Below are 21,396 nucleotides of genomic sequence, written 5' to 3' on the forward strand. Positions count from 1 at the left end.
CCATCACTGCAAAGCACCAGGAACAAGAGAAGTCATAAAGCAGGGGTCCCCAACCCCTGGGCCACAGACGGTAACCTGTCCATGGTCTGTTAGGAACCAGGCCCCATGGCAAGAGATGAGAGAAACAAAAACCATCCCCACCCTCCCCAGTCCTGGGAAAAGTTGTCTTCCATGAAACCAGTCCCTGGTGCCAAAAAGGTTGGGGACCGCTTTCCTACAGGTTTCAAAACATGTTGTTTTCAAAGGTTTGGGAATCAGGATGGCATCAGAGCTCTCAAGAACATCATGGGACACTAGAAAGGCACAGAGCAGTATCTTCAAACTCCTGACGGGAACGAATTCCCAATCAGACCAGTCCATCCAAATAAAACATGATTCAAAATATTGGGATATAATACAGACATTTTGGGACCCTCATAGTTACAAAAAGAAAAAAAAAAAACCATACTTCCCATGCACCATCTCAAGAAGGTATCTGAAGATGCTCGACCAAAATGAAAGGAAAATCTGAGAAAGAGGAAATGAGGGAAAATCAGGAACAGATGATCCTACATCTGAGCAAGTAAGAGCATCCCCAGGTGATGGAGCGAGATCTCAAGATGCCAACCGGCCCCTGGGCATAGGGTTTAGCTGGTCAAGGGGTTGGAGCAGCTCATCAGAGGCCCTAGAAGAGACCCCCTTAGGAGGACAAAATAGATGGAACACCTGAAGTCTCTCAATGTCCTAAACGGAGATGTCGATGAAAGAACTTGGAGTTTCATTAGTGACAGGTGCCTGGAAAACCAAGGAAATAACAAGCTTGATTTCACTTTGAAGAAAACAAAAATTTGCATCAAAAAGAAGAAATAGCTAAGGTTGAACATTAAGGGAGGTGCATATGGAAGCTTGTACTATTATCACAACTTTTCTGCATGCCTAAAATCAATTTATGAGAAAAAGGAATCATAATGCATGCGGCAAACCGACTCCTCTCCAAGGGCAGGCAGCTATGGGCCGTGAGCTGCCCCGTAGAAAGGCCCGGCAGGACAGGGAGTTGGTGTCTCCAGCCAACAGCTGTGTGAGTGAGCTTGGGAAGGGAACCCCCCACACCCTGAGTTGATCCTCAAGATGATCACAATGGCCTTCATGAGAGACCTTGAGCCAAAGGTCCCAGCTAAGCCACACCTGGCCCTCTGACCCCTGAAATGGTGAAATGTTTATCTTCTCAGCTGCTAAGTTAGGGGTGCTTGGTTGAGCAGAAGTCGATAACTGATATAGTACACTAGCTGGCCCTGCATGTACAGTTGCCCCTGAACAACTCGGATGTTGGGCACTGACAGTCCACGCAGCCGAAGATCCAAGGATGACTTTACAGCCAGCCCTCCACATCCACATTCCGCATCCTCGGATTCAACCAATCACCGATGTACAATCACGCATAGCCCTGTCGTGCACATTCAGTGAAAGAGATCCGGCGCAGTTCAGACCTGTGTTATTTGAGGTCACCTGTATCAAACCCAGGGAAGACTAAAAATTAATCCGTCCAGCGCCGGAGAGGATACAGGATAAGAAGGTTGTGAGCACCTGGTGGGAAGGACAGCTAAAGGCTCAGTTTTAACGAAGTCAAAACTGGTGTTTCACCAAAATCACAAAGAAGTAGAAAGGAGCAGTAAAATCAATGAAAGTGAGTGCCTCTTCAAAGAAGAGGAGGGTGGGGCGGAGAAACGCTGGGCGTTTTATCATGACTCTTGTGCAACTATTCGACTTTTTGACCTCGGTGCATGTACAACTTTGATTAAAATGTGAGCTTAACAATTTCCTCACCACACAATTCAGATGTGGTTCTTTTTTCTTTTTGTCTCATCTAAAGCTCCTTTTTTAATTTCACAGAGTGAAAAGGCTCAGGCAGTTTTCCTCCAATAATTAGTCCTTTAGACTATGTTCTGACCCTTGAGTTTTCTTTCAGTCTTTTCTAGTTTGTAGAGCCTTTAAACTTTTCACTCTGTATCAAAGCTTCCTTTTCCCTAAATCACTAATCTTTTCAGTCTTTTTTCTTTTCTCTGACTGTGTGTATGTATGTATATATATATATGTGAGTGCATGTGTGTATATGTGTTGTGTGTATGTGTATATGTAGGCATGGTGTATATATGTGTGTGTGTAGGTGTGTATATGTAGGCATGTGTGTAGGTATTTGTGTGTCTGTGTGTATGTGTATATATGTGTATGTACATGTGTGTGGGGAGGGATCCTTTCCACTTCTCCCTTCCATCTAATGAAACAGAAAAGCCCCACAGTTGAATTTGTAGTGCCTCAGGATCTGGCTAGTATCTGGCACATAGAAGGCACCCGGTACCTGTTATGAAAATAAATGAGCCTCCAAATTGAGTTACAATCCACCAAAGATGCTGGAAATGCAAGAACTGGTAAAGCTGAAAGAGAAGGGCTGAGGGAAGGCCCTCGGCTCACGAACTCACACCCTGTGCAGGGCTGTGGCCATGTGGGCATGGCTCCAGGCCAGCTCCAGGCTGAGCAAGGTGACAGCAAGCTGATGGCCACAAAGAGCAGGGGAGGGGCCAAGGCTGCCCCCAAAGAGATGCGGTGTTTGTGCAGACCAGTAACCAGCTCCCAGCGTCACGGAGGGAGCAGAGCTCGTCCCCAGAGGTGGAATCCACTCCCCCAAAACAAACACAGGCCAGACCTGGACGAGGCAGGGCAGCCCAGGAGTGGAGGAAGGAGCCACCATCAGGACCTGACTTCCGCCAGGGGCAGTGCCGTTGGCCAAATGGGGTCAAGGAAAGTGCCCCAGTGAGCCAGGCCAATTCCGGTTAACTCAGGCCACCAGGAACCAGTGACTCTCTTCCTTATGAGTTACAAGGTGTGGAGACTGAAGAGAACTATTCAATTTTAGAAACCACATTACTTGATTTATGTCTGCCTGTCCGTCTGAGCCCCCAGACCCAGGGGGGTAGATGCCTATCTACTTTTGCCTCCCAATCAAATCCTGAACGTCACGTCACGCTCCATGCCTGGACCATAGCAGGTGACCAGTAAATACTGGATGGACGGATGAGTGAGTGAGTGAGTGAGTGACATCTCTGACAGCTTGTGGTGGAGACTTCATTTTTTAAAATTTATTTATTTTTAATTGAAAGATAATTGCTTTACAGAATTTTGCTGATTTCTGTCAAACCTCAGCATGAATCAGCCACAGGTATACATCTCTCCCCTCCCTTTTGAACCTCCCTCCCATCTCCCGCCCCATCCCACCCCTCTAGGTTGATGCAGAGCCCCTGTTTGAGTTTCTTGAGCCTAACGGCAAATTCCCGTTGGCTCTCTAGTTTACATGTGGTGATGTAAGTGCCCATGTTTCTCTCTCCACACATCCCACCCTCTCCTCCCCTCTCCCCATGTCCATAAGTCTATTCTCTATGTCTCTTTCTCCATTGCCGCCCTGGAAATAAATTCTTCAGTGAGAGTTCATGTTTAGTGGGGACAGAGTTTCAACTGAAGAAGGTGAAAAATTCGGGAGGTGATGATGGTGAGAGTTGCACAACAATGTGAATGCACTTAGTGTCAATAAACCACACAGTGAATATGGTTAAAATAGTATATTACATAACTTTGACCACAATAAAAACAAAAATTAAAAAAATAAATCTCACTGCACGAACGGTTTCCCCTTCGTTTTATAAAGGATGAAACAGGTTCACTGGAGTTGAGTGTTTGACTCAAATCTCAGTCAGTAGGTGGCAGGACTGGAATTCAAACCAGGGGAAGACATGACACTCCAGACAGATGCCCTGGGTTTGATTCCTGGAGGCCATCCCTTCCTGGTGATATGCCTAAAGCTGGCACTCACCCTTCCCGACTCCAACCCAGCTGCCTGGAAGGAGGTGATCAGGACACCCCTGCAGACAGTCGATCCTGGGAGGAGGTGATCTGGTACGGGAGAAGCAGGTAGATGAATAGCTCAAGTACAAAGTAATTGCTCCTTGAATGTTCACTTTCATTAAAACGGTGCCACCTGGGTGGGAGGGGAGTTTGGAGGAGAGTGGATACATGTGTATGTATGGCTGAGTACCTTCACTGCTCAACTGAAACTAAACTTTCACAACATTGTTAATCAGCTAAACCCCAATACAAAAGAAGAAGTTTAAAAAATTAAGTAAAAACACATACAAATTTTAAAGGAAATTAACTGCAAAAGCCTGTTGGTATTTAATGCTTGGTACAATTTGTTACTTTGGACTCAGTTGGAAAACACCCTGATGCTGGGAAGGACTGAAGGCAAAAGGAGGAGAGGGTGGCACAGGATGAGATGGTTGGACAGCATCACCAGATCGGTGGATGTGAACTTGGGCGACCTCCTGGGGGTAGCAAGGGACAGGGAGGCCTGGTGTGCTGCAGTCCATGGGGTTGCAAAGAGTCGGACACGACTGAGCAACTGAACAACAATAACAACAAAATTGTTAGCTGATAAAATGAGATGTATTTTTGATAAAGGTTGCATGCTCTACAAAAATGTTTATCGATAAAAATAAATAAAATAAAACAGTGCTGCCTCTTTCTGCACACACACCTAACATCATCCTTGGCTCACTCTCAAAACACAGTCAAGCCTCAGTGAACACAAAGGCTGGGCTAACCTAATAATTACCCATGACCAAGCTCGGCGGGTAAACAAATGAACGCTTTCTACCTTCCATGAGAGGCACAATCAAGACTGCCACTCTCAGAAACAACGCTGAAAGTAACGAAACCCACCATTTATTGGAGACACAGAGTCTTTCCCACACACCCTTCCATGACTTTCTAGAGTCGACGATTCTGTGCTGGTGCCTCCTGCCCCAGAAACATGTCTTGCTTCCCCTGAGCAGGGTTCTGCTTATTTGCCCAGGACTGGCTTTCTCTCCAGACCAGAGTTGTTCAATAGAAACACTGGATTGGCCAATAAGTTCATTCCATCTTACAGAAAAACCTAAATGAAATGAACTTTGGGGCCAATACAAAACGCAAGCCACATTTATAATAATAAATTCTCTAGTAGCCACATTTTAAAAAGTAAAAAGAGCTAGCCACATTTAAAAAAGTAAAAAGAGCAAGTAATGTCAATTTCAATAATACATTCTATGTAGCCAATTATGTCCACTCAATGACTGGCCCAACATGTAATCAAGATAAAAATGATTGGTGAGCAATTTTACCTTTTATTTTAGTACTAAGCCTTTGAAATTGGTGTATATTTTATACTCAGGTACAACTCAATAGGGACCCACCCCATATCAAGCCCTACTAGCTGAGAGTGGCCAGTAGCCCCGGAGCACATCTCTAAGGAATCCTAAGAGTAGGAGTCTTGTCTGTCCTGTCCACCATTGTAACCTCAGGGCCCAGCACAAGGTCATTATAGAACCAGTATACAGAAGGAGCTCAACGAGCACATGCTAGACGATTGGATGGATGAATGAATGGGATTCCAAATGCATCGCTAATTAAAAAACAAAACACTTAACCTTGGTCCTACCTGTGAAATGGGCCGCATGGCCCAGCAGGCTCACAGAGATCTGGGAAGTGGGTCCTGGTCATGACTGTGACCTAGACAGAAAGATAACAGGCTTAAGCAGAGAGGAAATGATAAAAGTGCCAGAAACATGTTCTAGCCTGACCTGGGTTCTTTTCAACAGCAGTCGAATTTTCCCGTCTCGGGAGGTTTAGGAAGGGAGAGTGGGGGTGCACCTGAGAACGTTTGAACCCTAACCCTGCCTTCCTCCCACGGTGGGACCTTAGGCAAATGACTCCACCTGTTTATAGCTCAGTGTCCTCGCCTGTAAAACCTCATTCAGCTGCTCTGATATCACCTTTATGCGGAGTCCAAGATATGACACACATAGGGACTTCCCCGGTGGTCCAGTGGCTAAGGCTCTGGGCTCCCAAAGCTGGGGGTCCAGGTTCAATCTCTGACCAGGGAATTAGATCCCACAGGCCCCAACTAAGGGTTCACAAACTGCAACTAAAGAACCTGATCCAGTGTAGCCAAATAGATATTTAAAAAAATAAAATACACAAATGAACTTATTCACAAACAGAAAGAGACTCACAGACACAGAGAACAGATATATGGTTACCAAATGGGAAAGGGGGTGAAGGAAGGACAAATTAGCAGTTTGGGATGCAGAATATATAAACAATAAAGCCCTAGTGTATAGTACGATGAACTATATCCTGTAATAAACTATAATGGAAAATAACCTGAAAAAGAATATATATACACACACACACACATACGCATAACCGAGGGCTCCCCAGGTGGCACTAGGGGTACAGAACCCACCTACCAATGCAAGAGACACAGGAAACACAGGCTTGATACCTGGGTCAGAAGATCCCCTGGAACAGGGCATGGCAACCCAGTCCAGTATTCTTGCCTGGAGAATCCCATCTTCAGAGGAGCCTAGAGGGTTATGGTCCATAAGGCCACACAGAGTCGGACTCGACTGAGCAGCTTAGCATGCACACACATGCATAACTGAATCACTGGGTTATACACCTGAAACTAACACAGCATTGTAAATCAACCATGCTGCTGCTGCTGCTGCTAAGTCACTTCAGTCGTGTCCAACTCTGTGTGACCCAATAGACGGAAGCCCACCAGGCTCCCCCGTCCCTGGGATTCTCCAGGCAAGAACACTGGAGTGGGTTGCCATTTCCTTCTCCAATGTGTGAAAGTGGAAAGTGAAAAGTGAAAGTGAAGTCGCTCAGTCGTGTCCAATCCTTAGCGACCCCACGGACTGCAGCCTACCAGGCTCCTCCATCCATGGGATTTTCTAGGCAATAGTACTGGAGTGGCTTGCCATTGCCTTCTCCGACCGTAAATCAACCATACTTTAATTTAAAAAGAAAGAATCCAAATGAGGTGCTTAGGGCAAGGTCTGATGAAGAGAAGCACTAAGTGTGAGCAGCTTTTGTTCCTCCTCTTTCATGTCCTCCAGGCCCCCATCAGCTCTCCCCTTCCTGATGTTGCCAATTAGAACCCCTGTGACACAGCCACGAGGCTCTTGCTTAACCAGTTTCCTCGGCATTTGCTTCCTCTTCACCTCCTTTGTTGCTCAACCTGGCACTATCTGATCTGTTCCACTTTGCTTCTTAGCTCTGGGACAGCTTCTCCTCCATGAGCCAGGGAACCACCCCCCAAACTGCCTCCGTATCATCATCTTCCTTAAGACATCCTGGTTCAGAGTCTGGAGAGTGTAAGTTCACCGGAGACGTTCTGTCAGGTTCTTGAAGACGAGCACAGATGACGTCATCACCTGCATCCTCACTCTCCTCTGCACAACAGCACGCCTTAGCTATCACAGGGGCATCACCCGCCACAGCCCAAGAGCCTAAATGGCCCCTGGGGATGGAGGCTCGGACCACACACAGGATAATAGCATGAAGGAGTTAAGTGAGGGGCCAGGTAGCTAAGGACACACACCACCATCTTATGAAAGGCACCCAGAGAGCCCGTCCACGACAACTGAGGTCATGCCTTTGTCCTCAGTGGAATTTCTATTGACCAATCCAGGCCAACTTCTCCTTCCCTCTGACTCTGTTCTTCCAATGGACTCTAGTTATTTTTAATGCATTTTTTAATTGACATTTAGTGGAGGGCTTCCCTGGTGGTTCAAATGGTAAAGAATCTGCCTGCAATGCAGGAGATCCAGGTTCAATCCCTGGGTTGGGAAGATTCCCTTGGAGAAGGGAATGGCAACCCACTCCAGTATTCTTGCCTGGCGAATTCCATGGACAGAGGAGCCTGGTGGGCTACAGTCTATGAAGTCACAAAGATCTGGACACAACTGAGCCACTAACACAAACATAGTTGCTGTTCAAGAGTATATAAGTTGCAGGTGTACAATATAGTGATTCACAATTTTTAAAGGTTATACTCTATAGTTACTATGAAATATTGGCTCTATTCCCTATGTTATCCAAAATATCCTTGTACCTTGCATGATGCATGCTCAGTTGCTCAGTTGTGTTTGACTAATTGTGACCCCATGGACTGTAGCCCACCAGACTCCTCTGTCCATGAAATTTCCCAGGTAAGCATACTGGAGTGGGTTGCCATTTCCTTCTCCAAGGGATCTTCCCAACCCAGGAATCAAACCCTCATCTCCTGCATTGACAGGTGGACTCTTTATCACTGAGCCACCTAGAAAGCCCTATCCCTGTAGCTCATTCCATGCATAATGGTATGCACCTCCATTAATGGTTTGTACCTCTTACTCTGTTACCCCACTATTGCTCCTCTGCCTGAGTAACAATTAGTTTTTCTCTAAACCTGTGAGTTTAGTTTAAGGAGCAGGACCAGCTGTCATCTTGCCCGAGAGAGCTGCAAACCCAAGAATCATCCTGCTGTCCCCTGGCCAGCAACCAGGGAAGTGACTTGACTCCATACAAAATATTTATCCGAGAAGAGTGATAGCCATTGGCTAAACCCATTAGCCAGGCTCTTTAGGAGATCCAGAATGAAGAATATGGAAATAATTGACTAGTCGGGGAAGAAGAAACGGCCAAACCAAACACAGATGGAGAAGCAGAGACACCACATTAAGGAAACACAGAGTATTCACCCTCTAGGTCGCTTCAGATGTTCATGAGCAAACTGAGTTAAACAGAGAAATTGGGTGTGATGTGATCATAGCTTCCTGGTTACACTTACAAACTGGAGCAACTTTACAGTCAACGCCCATCTGACCTGCGCTGCCTCAAAAACACCACCTGAGTCAGATCTTACCTGGGACACTTTATGGACAGGTAAGTGCCATCCCAGGGCAGCAAGAGGGAGGGGAAGGGAAGTGACAGAGCAGGAGAAGCAGATCCACACAAGGGGCATGCTATTCAGCATCAGCGCCTCCAAGGAAAACACAGCTGGTGGTTCTGTCATGTGGGACCTATCAGGGAAGGTCAGAGGGCATCACCGCCCCAGGACACCTCAAAGGCAGAGAAGGAGGGGCCTGGAGGGGGAGGGAAGGAGGGAGAGGAATTCACACGGCAGCTGCGGCACGTCTCCCGTCTCAAGGGTCAGGGCTCACTGTACGGAGCATCAAGCCTCCCCCTTTCAGCCCCACCTTGGGCTGTCTTCACCCCCTGGAGCGTGAACTCACCTGCACTTCTGGTTGATTCCCCCCATTAGCACCTGGGAACCCTCACCTCACAGTGCAGCCCTTCATCTGATCTGGATGTGGTGGGAGCAGCCAGGGCCACCATGAGCCCCACGGACAGGGGAGGGGGGTTAGGAGCCAGAGAGGCTGCAGCACCCACCAGCTGAGCGTCCAGGAAAGGCAGGTGGGACCAGGGAGAGTGGGCGGTGCATGCCTGCATTCAGCCCAGTGCATTCCTTTGGAGTCACGAGTTTCCCTTTTTACAGCTCAAATAGCCAAACTCAAAATGCACACTGTGTCTTCATCACCCTCCTGGAGCTTCAGCGTCGCCATAATCCCTTCCCAAATCAGCTCAAGCAGAATCTGTTCCAGTTTCACACCTTTTGGATGCAAGTCATCTTACTACCGCCCCACCTCCCCGATAAACCTTCCACACTTCCCTTAATCCAACATGTGCAGAGTCAAAGACCGAATATTCCATCCAGAGGCAAAGCACCAATGTCAGACTACGGGCCCCGATAATCTTATATGGAAACTAGAATGGCCAGCATCATCTCTCTCCCCAAGCCCAGAACATCTACATTCCTGCTGGGGGTGTTCACAAAAGCCATATGATGCTTTTATTTTAAATAAATACTTCAAAGGACATAGCTTAGGCAATGATATAAAATTCAAAACACTTCATTACATCAAGTCGCCTGAGAATGTGGATATGGGGTGGGGGCTGTGCGGAGTAGTAGGGCAATTCACACGTGAAGGCAGGGTGGTGGGTTTCTAGTCCTTCTCGGGTACTAACAGCTGTGTGCCGTGGGTGGTACCCAACAGCATCCTCCTTCGTCAAGAAGGGAGTGAGAACAGATTCCCACAGTGCTGGCATCCCATGATTCTATTTTACCATGACCGAGCCAAGGAAAGCACTTTGTTTCAAAGTTCGTTACTCCAATTTTCAAAAATCAAGAACTCCTCGGGTTTAAAATTGAGAGGCATAGAGCTTACCACTGCTCTTCTTTCAGATAGAGTAAAACACATTCTAACCAGGGTCCATTTAGTTTGGCAATCACAATGCAGAGTTTCCTTTGATTCTAATGACTCTCATGGCTGTATGACTAGAGTCTGAAAGTCTGGTTACCTGGGCTGTCTTCTCCCACAGAAACATAGGGAACTGCCTCCCTTCTAGACAACAGGTTGTCTGTAAAACAGACTGAATGATGCTGTTGAAACCCTGCAGGGGGACTCTGGTGCTTTAACGGGGCTACCCCTCAAATGTGTATCCATGAAGGCTTCATCTTAAAATAACTGGGATTCTGCTAGTTCTGGCCACCAGCTCACTATGAGGAAAATACCGCAACCAAAATGAAAGAACTGAAGATCAAAGAAAACAGGAAGGAGACGCTTGGGCTGCCTGGACCAAGCTTGTGAGCCATGTGGGAGGGACAGGGCAGGATGTGATACACAGTGCAGAGACCGTGGAGAGGGAACCCACCCTGCTCTGAGATTCAGGAGTTGTCAGAGAGGGTCAGAACACTAAAATCCAGGAGGTGCAAGTCCATCCCATCCAGGAAATGTCGACTTGGAGGGTTGGCCACTAAAATGTCATTCGCTTCCATGTAAGGTATGTCCCGATTTGCAAGTACTAAATATAGTACCAGCTATAAATGGCATAGCCAAACTGGAAGGAAAGCGACCCTCACCCCTGGATAAAACTTAAAATTTCCTTACAGATGAACAAGGAAAACTTTTGCATCATTCTCAATAGATCTCCAGATCAAAAGAACACTCAACAGTCTCTGTAGATATCATAAGAGTTAAGAATTTCTGTTATACGGGGCTTCCCTGGTAGTCCAGTGGCTAAGACTCTCCACTCCCAATGCAGGGGGCCCGGATTCAATCCCTGGTCAGGGAACTAGATCCCCCATGCTGCAACTAAAGACTCCTCAGGTTGCAACTAAGACCCTGCACAGCCAAACAGAAAAAAAATTTTTTAAGAATTTGTTATAAATTAATATGAGACATGGGTCTCATTAAACAATGCTAGATTCTTAGTGATGTCGCTGCAGAAGTACCTATGCACTGTTTTGAGTTAAAACAGTATTTTTTTAAAGGTGTTCTCTATTTGCAGAGCTGACACACTGGCAGTGAACCATCTAAATGTTTAATGAATGACAACACATGGCGAGCATGACCCGGAGCAGAGCCTGAGGCTACAGGAGAAGGAAGAGGCAAGGACTGACCAGGGCAGTAAGTAGGTGGGGCTGTTGGAGGCAGTCTGGCTGGTAGGGGTGTGGGGCACTGACCCTGCAAGGGGGCAGCAGGCCCTGGGAGCAGGCCTTGAGGGCCACAGGAAAAATCCTTGTAACTGTCCACAGCAGTGCCTGGGGGCTCCGTCCCCTAGTGGCAGTCCAGCTCCCCCAACAGTCACCCTGCAGAATGAATGGGTTTTGTTTGGCTTCTCTGAGATGCATCTCAATACAAGAGCTTTTGCCTGGAGTGAGTCAGAAGCAGGAAAGTCTCCAGCCTCACCCCAGCTGGTACTTTTCCATCCCTTCCCCTGAATTACATAACATGCCACATTTTTAGAAACTTAGTTCTAGCTACAGAGATGTCTGTGCAAAAATTCCAGCTCCCCAGTCCTCAGACTCTCAAAGGTTTAAGAAAGGAGATGCTGGTGTTTATTGAGCTCCAAGGAGTCGGAGGTGGAGAATAATGTATCTTCTTATAGGGTCTAACATGGTCACCTGGAAATAGCTCCTTCCTACATTTTGTGTTTAGATAGGGACACGGTCAGAGAACCTACATATGGCTGGGCTTTACCTTGTTTCCAGAGTAGCACTTGGGAAAGTGCCCAGCTTGGATTTGTTATATATGGAGGTATGACATTAGCTGCAATTCATACTAGCATGTAGACGATTGACTGCAATTTATCCTAGCATGTAGATGATTGGTTGTAATTCACACTAGCATGTAGATGGTCGGCTGAAATTCAGACTAGCATGTAAAATAGTTAATAGAGAAAGGAAATTTCTTGGGGACATCTGGAGAAGACTGGGCTCCTGAAATAAGGAAAGACTGAAGCCAAAGGAGAAAAACACGTTGGCAGAGATGAAGGGAAAGGGACTCAGGGTAAAAGGAAAACAGAGGCAGTTACAGCCTCAATGACTATCAGGTTCATTTTGCCTGATGACAAGTTACAAGAACCTAATTCCAGGTCTCTCTTTACTCACCTCACCTGCTAGAATGTCAGCCTCATCCTCTTGGAGCCATTTGTCCAAAGCAGCCCCTTGTCCCTGGTGACAAATTCTGACCAAGTTCTCTCCAATCTAAGTGCCTGGGAAGGAAAAAACAACAGCCCGAGGCCACCTTGCCTTCAGTGAGCTTCAGGCAAAGCCACGTGTATGGCGAGAAGCATCTCCTTGTTTAATATCTGCTCGGCCGCCAAGGATCATGAAACCATGGTCCCAGCTCCAAACCCTGAGCCAGAGCCAAATAGGAAAGGAAAGAAATGAAGGAGTGGACAGGACACCGTGGGCCGCAGATGTGCAGACATCCCTGTGGGCCAGGCCACTGCCCTTCCTCCTCGTGCCCACGAGTGCTGGGATCTGGCATGTGTGCCATCCCCCGGGAGCTCCCCATGAAAAGGGTGCAGTGCAGGGTAAGAGTGTCACATCAACTTCTGGGAGAGCTAAAGCTTAGTTGTGGCCTAATGTGTTTTTAGGCAACCCATTTCTGCAGCAATGGCCACTGCCTCTGGTCCCCTCGTCTTGCACAGCCTTCCAGAGTGCCAATGGGACCTCCCTACACCCTCGGTGTCAGGTGAAGCTGCGGCTCAGATGGATGTGCAGCTTAGACCCTGAGAAGCAAACTAGGGGAGAGGGGGAGGTCCTGACATACTGATGGAAGTCTGCAGACCCCTGCCCTTGCTTCCAGAACAAGGCACGTGTAGACTAGTTGCCCTGCTCCCCACAGAGCAAGTGGCTTTCCTTCGGTGCCCTTTCTTCATGACAACTGCCACAGGGCAATTGCAGCAATTGATCTCCCCCACAAAGATTCAGCCATCCAGCCAGTCCACTGAGAGACATGGTGTCGCCCAGTTTTTCAGCTAATAAATATCTAGTAGCAGATATACTAGATAAGTAGCAGATATACGGAGAAGGAAATGGCAACCCACTCCAGTGTTCTTGCCTGGAGAATCCCAGGGAAGGGGGAGCCTGGTGGGCTTCCGTCTATGGGGTCGCACAGAGTCGGACACGACTGAAGTGACTTAGCAGCAGCAGATATACACTGCGTGCCAGCTGGATGCCGAACACGGGACCAGACACAAGTCACCAAAGAGAAAAAGATGTACTCCCCACCTCTCTGTCCTAAAGACTCTGACAGTCTAGGTAACAATGGTTACATCTCTTCCCAGCTCTGCATCCAGAAGATGTCACGGGGGCAACTTGAAATCAGTCATGTGGGAGAATTTACACTACAGAAATGGGCAACCACTGCAGGTCCGGGTTTTGTTACTGTTGCTTTGGTTTCTGTGGTGTGCTTTTGTACGTGTGTATCTTTGAGGTGGTTTGCCAGCACATCACTATATAACGACGGTGCGACTGAAGGTCTAGAGCAGAAAGCACATTCTTCTGCCTTAAGGGACGGGGTAAGGCTTTTACACAGGAGAGGGCATGCTCGGTGTGTATTTCAAGCTGAGTAAGATTTCACCAGGCAGCAAAAGAGGAACAAAGAATTCCAGAAAGAATAACCTAAGTCGAGGCACAGACGTTTCTAATTCAAAAAGCTCTAGAGATTCAGAGAAGGAAACCAATACAGTCTGATGTGCTGCCCAGGAAAGGCAACTGAGCTGTAAAGAATAGATAGGATGGGTCTTTGGCAGATGTGGTGTGGGGATGGGTAGGGAGGAAGGGCATGAGTGTGGAGCAGATGTTGCAGGTGAGGTAAAGAAAAGAAGACCTGGAATTGGGTCCTTGCAGTCAGACCTAAGGAAAAATTAGGTCCTTGTCATCAGGAAAAATGAAATTGACAGTCATTGAGGCTGTATCTGCCTCCATTTTCCTTTTTGCCTTGAGCCCATTTCATTCCAACTCTGTCAACACATCTCTGCTTCCAACTCCTCTTTATTTCAGGAGCCCAGTCCTCTCTAGAAGTTCCCATGAAATTCCTTTTCTCTATCGGCCATCCACATGCTAGTATGAATTGCAATCAGCCATCCACATGATCGTATAAATGGCAGCCACCATTCTGCCTCTATGTGTGACACTACATTTAAAATCTCCAAGCTGGGCACTTTCTTAGGTGCTTCCCTGGAAGCAACAAGATAAAACCCAGTCTGATCAGCATGGAGCTGGGCAGCTCAGCTTAGGAAGAAAAGACTGATACCTCTCTCTCCTATCCTTCCAGTCCTTGGCGTCCCCATGGTAGATGTTACACGTAGAGAACACTGAGTGAAGCTGGGCAGAAAAACCACAGCTTCCACGTGCCTGCACATCCTAAAGACAGAGCAAGGATCTGTCTCCAGTTCAGACTCTGATGTTATCAGTATCATCCCCAGGTGAGAAATTCCTTACTTAAAAAGCACTACTTATTCCCTTCCTTTTCCCCAGTAACACAAATAGTGAGCAGAGAAATTCTGTTGTTATGGTTTTAAAATTTAGCACAAAAGACCGTCACGTTAAAATGGCCAAAACCCAGAACTCTGGCAACATCAAATGCTGGTGAGGATGTAGAGTGACAGGAATTCTCATTTGTGGCTGGTGGGGACACAAAATGATACAGCCACTTTGGGAGGCAGTTTGGCAGTTTCTTACAAAACCAAACATACCCCTACCACACAATCCAGTAATTATATTCCTCAGTATTTACTCAAATAAGCTGAAAACTCCTGTCCGCATGAAAACCAGCACACAGATGTTTACAGCAGCTTTATCCGTAACTGCCAAAGCCTGGAAACCACGAGGATGTCCTTCAGTGAGTGAGGGATAAATAAACTGGTGCATCCAGACAATGGAGTATTATTCAGCGTTAAAAAGACACCAGCCATCAGCCAAGAGAAGATGTAGAGGAAACTTCAGAAGCCAATCTGAAAAGGATGCACACTATATGATTACCACCATGTGGCATTCTAGAAAAGGCAAAACTCTACAGACAGGAAAAGGTGGTTGCCAGGGGCTGGTGGCGAGAGAGATGAATTGGTGGAGCAGAGAGGGTTTTAAGGGCAGTGAACACAATGTTACAATGATAGGCGCCTATCACGATACCTTTGTCCAAACCTACAGAGAGTGCATCCAGAGTGAGTCCTAATGCCCACTGCAGACGTCGGGTGACGATGACCTGCAACAGGGGCAACAGGGGCATCACCCAGCAGAGGATGTTGACCAGGGCGAGGCTGTGCCTGAGTAGGGGCAGGGGGCGTATGGGAAATCTCTGTACTTTCCCCTCAATTTTGAAACCAAAACTCCTCTTAAAAAATAAAATGCATTTTCCCAAAAAGATTTTAAAACTTAAGAGAAACAGCCTGGGCTTTTAAGGGGGTCTCTGCTCCCCCAACTACTCCCAGCCCCTGAGGAGGGTTCAGTTCCGTTCAGTCGCTCAGTCTTGTCCAACTCTTTGCGACCCCATGAATCACAGCACGCCAGGCCTCCCTGTCCATCACCAAATCCCGGAGTTCACTCAAACTCATGTCCATCAAGTCGGTGATGCCATCCAGTCATCTCATTCTCTGTCGTCCCCGTCTCCTCCCGCCCCCAATCCTTCCCAGCATCAGAGTCTTTTCCAGTGAGTCAACTTGTCGCATGAGGTGGCCAAAGTATTGCAGTTTCAGTTTTAGCATCAGTCCTTCCAATGAGAACCCAGGATTGATCTCCTCTAGAATGGACTGGTTGGATCTCCTTACAGTCCAAGGGACTCTCAAGAGTCTTCTCCAACACCACAGTTCAAAAGCATCAATTCTTTGGCGATCAGCTTTCTTCACAGTCGAACTCTCACATCCATACATGACCACGGGAAAAACCATAGCCTTGACTAGACAGACCTGTGTTGGCAAAGTAATGTCTCTGCTTTTTAATATACTATCTAGGTTGGTCATAACTTTCCTTCCAAGGAGTAAGCGTCTTTTAATTTCATGGCTGCAATCAGCATCCGCAGTGATTTTGGAGCCCCAAACAATAAAGTCTGACACTGTTTCCACTGTTTCCCCATCTATTTCCCATAAAGTGATGGGCCCCCACCAGATTCCTGGGAGCCACCAGATGGCGCTGCTGCAGCCGTCGGCGCTCCCATGACTCGAGGCCAAGTTGGTGAGGAGCTTGGTTCCAGCCGCAAACGCCTGGCAAGGATTCATGTCAACATGGGGACTAACAGATTCCTCAGGAGGGCGATGAAGCTGGGAGAGTGAGGAGCAAGTAGAGAAAGGAGAAGAGAGAAGTCTGACGGGGAAAGCAAAGTGATGATCAACTAAAGGTTGGCTCAGAAGGCCTCGCAGTGTGTCCTCACTAAGACTTCCCTGTGGACAGTTTTATTTAAAAGGGCAGAAAAGAAGAGCAAATTAGGGGGGTGTGGCTCCATCTAGTATGTGCGTGGCTTTGGAAGATGGTCTAAGAATACGCCCTGGACCGTGAGGAGACGGTGAGCACACGGGGTTCAGCTCCAGGGCAGACGGCGCACACGCCCCGGGTACCACTTCCCCTTTGAGTCTCCTGCCTTGCTCCTCAGAGCCCAGGCGTCTGGCTCCCGCCTCTGCCATATACTGCCTGGGCCTTGCCAAGCCTCCGGTGGTGCATTTGTAAAATGGGGATAATATTACAACCGCCTTCTCATAGCCGTTCTGAGATCATTTGTGGGAAAAGTATCCTGTAACCGGAAACCTTTGAAGTCATTATTTTTACCATCAGCACACTCTGCACAGCCCCACTTACAACAGCTGTTCCCACACCCACAGAAGCATCGCAGTCACCATAGCTGTGCTTCCAGGGGGAATTTTTTTTTCATTTATTGACAATATAAGCATCTACTTCTGCTTTATTGACTATGCCAAAGCCTTTGACTGTGTGGATCACAAGAAACTGTGGAAAATTCTGAAAGAGATGAGAATACTAGACCACCTGACCTGCCTCCTGAGAAAACTGTACGCAGGTCAGGAAGCAACAGTTAGAACTGGACGTGGAACAGCAGACTGCTTCCAAATCGGAAAAGGAGTACCTCAAGACTGTATACTGTCACCCTGCTTATTTAACTTTTGTGCAGAGTACATCATGAGAAACGCTGGGCTGGATGAAGCACAAGATGGAATCAAGATTGCCGGGAGAAAATCAATAACCTCAGATATGCAGATGATACCACCCTTATGGCAGAAAGCGAAAAAGAACCAAAGAGCCTCTTGATGAAAGAGAGTGAAAAAGCTGGCTTCAAATTCAACATTCAGAAAACTAAGATCATGGCATCTGGTCCCATCACTTCATGGCAAATAGATGGGAAAACAGTGGAAACAGTGACAGACTTTATTTTTTTGGGCTCCGAAATCACTGCAGATGGTGACTGCAGCCATGAAATTAAAAAACGCTTCCTCCTTGGAAGAAAAGTTATGACCAACATAGACAGCATATTAAAAAGCAGAGACAATTACTTTGCCAACAAAGGTCCAGCTAGTCAAAGCTGTGGTTTTTCCAGTGGTCGTGTATGGATGTGAGAGTTGGACTATAGGGAAAGCTGAGCGCCGAAGAATTGATGCTTTTGAACTGTGGTGCTGGAGAAGACTCTTGAGAGTCCCTTGGACTGCAAGGAGATCCAACCAGTCCTTTCTAGAGATCAATCCTGGGTGTTCATTGGAAGGACTGATGCTGAAGCTGAAACTCCAATACTTTGGCCACCTGATGCAAAGAACTGTCTTGTTGGAAAAGACCCTGTTGCTGGGAAAGATTGAAGGCAGGAGGAGAAGGGAACAACAGAGGATGAGATAGTTGGATGGCATCACCGACTCAATGGACATGAGTTTGAGTAAACTCAAGGAGTTGGTGATGGACAGGGAGGCCTGGCGTGCTGCAGTCCATGGGTCGCAAAGAGTCAGACACAACTGAGTGACTGAACTGAACTGAACTGATTGACATATAGTAGATTGACAATGTCGTGTGAGTTTTTTGGCATTTGGCTTAGCATGCATGTTTATTCATGTCTGACTCATGATTGCATGGGCTGTAGCCCACCAGGCTCCTCTGTCTGAGGGATTCTCCAGGCAAGCATACTGGAGTCGGTTACCATTTCCTTATCCAGGGCATCTCCCCAACCCAGGGATCAAACCTGCGTCTTCTACATTGCTGGTGGATTCTTCACCACTTGAATCATCAGGGAGTTTCTGCTATACAGCAAAGTGGCTCAGTTATATGTATATATATTTTCCATATTCTTTTTCATTACAGTTTATCACAGGATATTGGATATAGTTCCTTATGCTATACAATAGGATCTTGTTTTGCATCCATCTTATATCTAATATATGAAGTATAATACATAATAATTTGCATCTGCTGAGAGTCCCTTGGACTGCAAGGAGATCCAACCAGTCCATTCTAAAGGAGATCAGTCCTGGGTGTTCATTGGAAGGACTGATGCTAAAGCTGAAATCCAACACTTTGGCCACCTCACGCGACGAGTTGACTCACTGGAAAAGACTTTGATGCTGGGAGGGATTGGGGGTGGGAGGAGACGGGGACGACAGAGAATGAGATGGCTGGATGGCATCACCAACTCGATGGACATGAGTTTGAGTGAACTCTGGGAGTTGGTGATAGACAGGGAGGCCTGGCGTGCTGTGATTCATGGGGCCGCAAAGAATCGGACACGACTGAGCGATTGAACTGAACTGAACCCCAAATGGAGGGGAGTTTCAGGTCTAGTGGGATTTTAAAACCCTCATTGTTGCCTTGTGTGAATCACTGCAGTAACCCCCAGACCAGTCTCCCACTTGGCATCTCTCAAAAGCCACCCTACCAAAGGTCGCCAGATCTCTAAAGCAGGGCTCAAGTCATGCTATCCCACACTCTGACACCTCCAGTAGTTCTCCCATCATCTTCCACATGGAAGAAGGGCTCCTTACCTTGGCACCTGGGGCCCTGCAGTTCATCACAGCATCCTCCCCTTCCACACGTCTCCCTCTAGTCCCAGCGTGGGCCCTGTATCCCTGGACCATTCACTGTCTTCTTAGCCTGGTCTTCCACCTCTTGCTCAGGCTGCCAAGTAACTCCTTTTCCCGCCTACCAGCCTCTCCTGGCAAAAATCTTAATGCATCCCCTAACTCTTCTAAAAGGACCCTTTTGATTTATTTCTTATCTTTTGGCCACATTGCACGGTATGTGGAATCTTTGTTCCCTAACCAGGGATCAAACTCTCAACCCCAGCACTGGAAGTGCAGTTTTAACCACTGGACCACCAGGGAAGTCCCTAAAAAGGACCCTTTATTATAGAGTACTTTGATCTTTGTTGCCTGATTCTGCCTATCACTGAATTCCTCCCAAATCATACAGGTTTCACTTCTATCTCTGAATTACTGAGTAAGCCTTGCAATACTAAACCCTGAATGAACTGATTTAGGGTTTTCATTTCATTCATCTTCTGACCAAAGCATAAAACTCTGAAGGGTGAGTGCCGGCTGGGTTTTCCCAATATGCCCACCATCTCCAGTACAGCTCTTTGCCCTTAATGAGAAATCAATACATTTTTGCTGAATTGACTTGAAGGAGTAGAAGAGGACCCGGGTCTGAAAGGACCTCGGTGAGATTGGTGAAGATGGTAGAGCTAATTGTTAAGAACTTTAACTGAATGTGCGATGAGTATAAACCGCTTTTTAAAATATGCTTAGTATCTGTGCAAGCTTTTTTCCACCTGACAGTTACATTTTCTTCCTGTAAATTGCCAGTGATGACTGAAGTTTCTATGTTTCAGTGTCTTGTAAGTATAATCTGTAGAAATCAAGGTGGCTGCATTTCTGAGCCTGTTTCTAACTGCTCTTTCTGCTTCTCTCCAGATGTTTTCAGGGTTTGATGAGAACATTTTTCTACAGCAGTGGTTCTCCAAGAGCAAGCCTGAGACCCACATCATGAGAGTCACCTGGAAACATATTAGAAATGCAAATCATCAGCCCCCCCACACCCACAGACCTACTTGATCATAAACTCATGGCGGGGGTGGCAGGCAGGGAAGAGAGCAATCTATGTTTTAACAGCTTTTCAGGGGCCTCTTGGAGAAGGCAATGGCATCCCACTCCAGTACTCTTGCCTGGAAAATCCCATGGATGGAGGAGCCTGGTGGGCTGAAGTCCATGGGGTCGCTAAGAGTCAGACACGACTGAGTGACTTCATTTTCACTTTTCACTTTCATGCATTGGAGAAGGAAATGGAAACCCACTTCAGTGTTCTTGCCTGGAGAATCCCAGGGACAAGGGAGCCTGGTGGGCTGTCATCTATGGGGTCACACAGAGCTGAAGCGACTTAGCAGCAGCAGCAGCAGGGGCCTCTGATAAAAATTAAACCTAAGGACACTGGTTCTTGACACTTCCAGATCAGAATTGTGGTCCATGGACCCCCAGCATCCACACTGCCTGGGAGCTTGAGAGAAACACAAAATCTTAAGCTTCACCTCCAGCCCCGCTGAATTAGCATCTGCATTTTAACAAGACCACGGATGAGTACTTGGCAGGCTCAGAATTGAGAAGCGCCCTTCTAGAGCACTTTGGAAAAAAGATGCCTTCCATTAGGAAACTGTCATCAGGGCTGTGGATGATCAAAACGGTCCCTCATTTCTACCACTTCTTCCACCAAGGGATGGTGTCTTTGTCCCATTCCCTTGAAGGCATTGGCCAGTGACACAGTTCCATCGATAGATATGGCTGTGTTGATGCTGTCTATGCTCCCAGGCAGGGCTTTGAAAGACCTGAGGTTTCTGTCTTCATCCCTGAGGACAGTGTCTTGTGGGACTCAGTCAATACACTGTCAGAAGCCCCTGGAGATGCCGGGAGGAGGAGGGGAACTAAGACTGTCTGGTTCCCACTCCTGCTGGCTCTCCTCTGACAGCCCATCAACAGCCATGGGAATAAGCCATGGAGCATGTCCCAACCCCGGTGGACCCACAGGAGCAGAAGACACCCCAGTGAACCCGGTCACCCCCACAGACTTGCAGCAGCAAAAAAAGATTGTTGCTCTAAGCCACTACATTTTGGGATGCTTTGTTATACAGCAGTATAAATCTGAAGCAGGAAGCCAGTGAGTGAACTAACCACATGTCTTCT

General features: G+C 47.2%; 1 long non-coding RNA gene across 1 annotated transcript in view; it reads right to left on the bottom strand.

Annotated features, from left to right (window-relative positions):
- The window catches only part of LOC148775474 (uncharacterized), an 84,587-nt gene that overhangs the window by 34,652 nt on the left and 28,539 nt on the right, over nt 1–21,396 (bottom strand). Inside the window, exon 2 of the long non-coding RNA XR_016039244.1 lies at nt 5,504–5,574. This is a non-coding gene — a long non-coding RNA (uncharacterized LOC148775474). The remainder of the gene's footprint in view (nt 1–5,503; nt 5,575–21,396) is intronic.

This window comes from Moschus berezovskii, chromosome 15 (genome assembly GCF_049115385.1).
Source record: "Moschus berezovskii isolate FMDL1 chromosome 15, NW_MosBer_1.0, whole genome shotgun sequence".
NCBI lineage: Eukaryota > Metazoa > Chordata > Mammalia > Artiodactyla > Moschidae > Moschus > Moschus berezovskii.